General features: G+C 41.8%; 1 protein-coding gene across 1 annotated transcript in view; it reads left to right on the top strand.

Annotated features, from left to right (window-relative positions):
• The window catches only part of LOC125037802 (polycystin-2-like), a 58,214-nt gene that overhangs the window by 32,123 nt on the left and 23,591 nt on the right, over positions 1–2,500 (top strand).

A 2,500-nucleotide genomic window follows, 5' to 3' on the forward strand; every position in this document is an offset into this window, starting at 1 on the left:
TCTCTCTCTCACTCACTCTCACTCATTCTCACACATTCTCACTCTCTCTCTCACGTCATTTCTCTCTCTCTCTCTCCTTCCTCCCCTCTCCTTTCTCATCCCAATCTCGAGTCTCTTTCCCTCCGGTTCCATCTCTCTCTCTCCTCTCCATCGTTTTCCCCTCTCTCTCACCATTCACTCTTCTCTCATTCTCACTCTCTCTCCTCTCTCTCTCTCTCCCTCGTTCTCTCTCTCTTCTCTTCCTCTCTCTCTCTCTCTCTCTCTCCACTCACATTCACTCTCACTCATTCTCACTCATTCTCACTCTCTCTCTCTCTCTATCTATCTATCTCTCTATCTCTCTATCTCTCTCCCTCTCTCTCCTTACTCCTTTCCTCTGTATGCTTATCTGTGTATCTGTAGCTAAGTTATTTTGAAATATTTTGAACAAGCAAATTCATTGTGCATCTGAAACGGACAAGCACAGACAGTCGGCCAGGGAGAAAGAGGAAGTGTGAGAAGGACTTCGCAGGGGGAGCTGGAGAAAGAGATGGAAAGGGCGAAGGAGGGGGCCGTGAAAGAGGCGGGGCAGTCGTCCTAAAATATATTAAAAGCGAAGCTTGGCAAATTAGTTTATTCCTGTTCATTAATTTTGTCAGTCTTAAGAATGTCAACGTATTTTTTCTATCGCAGATGAAATCTGTTTCATCTCACTGAACAAATTTCCGAGGAGTTTGAAACCACAGAGTAAATTTAGATTAGCCAAAGGAAATAAAGTTCATTTAAGATATGCTAATTTCTCCACGCTCGGAAGGACTCGGCAGCACGGAAAGGAAATGTTAGTTGAATGTCGATATTAATGTTATGCATGGAAAAGAAAACAAAATATTTGACTCCCTATCATTTCCCTGCAGTGAAAAAACAAAATGACTTGTCAGTCAGTCATTCAGTCATGCAACTGCCACGTGTTCATCTGCCGGTCACGTTGCCCGGTAGTCATTCACGGGAAAGATTTGAGAAACCAATAAAAGTACTTCGATTGTACAGCTTGAGAGTAAGGGTAATGGTGATGCGTTTTTTTGTTTTTTTTTCTCTCTATTATTACTTAATTTATCTTCCATGTTGATTGGTGACAATAATGATAATGATCGTACAGGTATGAAGATAATGGTTGGATAGAAAAAACTCATCTGCTTTTTGCGTGTACGTCGGTATGTATGTAAAAAAGGTTTATGTGAGCTTTGCATGAGCTCGGCGAAGGTTTGTTTTTGTTGTGTTGATTCATTTAAGGCCTTTGTCGTGGTAACACTAGAACGGCCGCAGCGAGGCGTTTTAGAATCTCCCACTGCAAACTACGAATCTGCAACTGCGGCGAGAGACCGGAAGAAGGCCCAGGGCGTACGGGCGGCCGCGGGCGTGGGCATGCAGGATCCTAATTATGAAGATGAGAGGCAGGCAACATGAGCAGCATAATGGGGTTCGTGCACGAGAGAGGCGACGCATCGCCTGCTCGCTCCTCGTACGTCATGCACTGCCCTCCCTGGGGGCCCTTGCCCCCTCCCAAGGCTAATGTATGACACCTGTAGTCGTGGTTACCTGTTGAACGACACTTCTTTCGAGCGCTCACATACACATACACGAACCTACATGGATATGCCACGAATATACGCGTGCACACACACACACACACACACACACACACACACACACACACACACACACACACACACACACACACACACACACACTCCCTCACACCCTCGCTCACTCGCGCGTGTACCCACAAACACATTTCTGTCTTTATCATTTTATTATCTATTTGCTTTTGAGTTATTATGTAACGTCTGTCATCTGACGTTCCGAAGAGACGAAAAAATGAAAGATGATGAGGAAGATGTAAGAATAATAGTAACAGCAACGGCGCTAATTATTATACAGTAATAATGATAAGGATGGTAAGTACAACGTAATGATGGTAGTAGTAAAAAAAAAAAAATAGTTGAAAGGCAGTGCTGATAGTAATAATGTTAATACTGATGATGGTAATAGCAATCATAGTATTGATAATGGTATTGCCAGTAATACAATTTAAATACGATACATAATTGAATAAAATTAATAGAAGAATAAAGGATAGTAAAATATCACAAAAGAAAGTCACCCTCTGCAAGGGAATGCAAGTGCACAACACCCCCTTCCTCCCGTGGTGTTGTGTCTAAAAGGTGTTTAGGTAAATGACGCAGACAATTTTCTGTGTAAATTGTCATGTGCTCTTGGCAACAGTATGGCTTAACTGTGATGTAATTAACTGTTGAAATTAGATCTTAATTGATAAGATGCAACAATTTCCAGCTCAAGAATTAGAATTAGGAATATGGTTCATATATGACAAAATTAGGTTATTAATCTGATGAGGATCAGAACCCATGTGAATGACTTTGCCCATTAATGTAACTGAGGTTGATATTTGATTGTATATTCAAGTACCTGCCCAGTACGGTCTATCTGTGTGTTTATGTGT

The sequence above is a fragment of the Penaeus chinensis genome, chromosome 24 (genome assembly GCF_019202785.1).
Source record: "Penaeus chinensis breed Huanghai No. 1 chromosome 24, ASM1920278v2, whole genome shotgun sequence".
In the NCBI taxonomy this organism is placed as follows: Eukaryota; Metazoa; Arthropoda; class Malacostraca; order Decapoda; family Penaeidae; genus Penaeus; species Penaeus chinensis.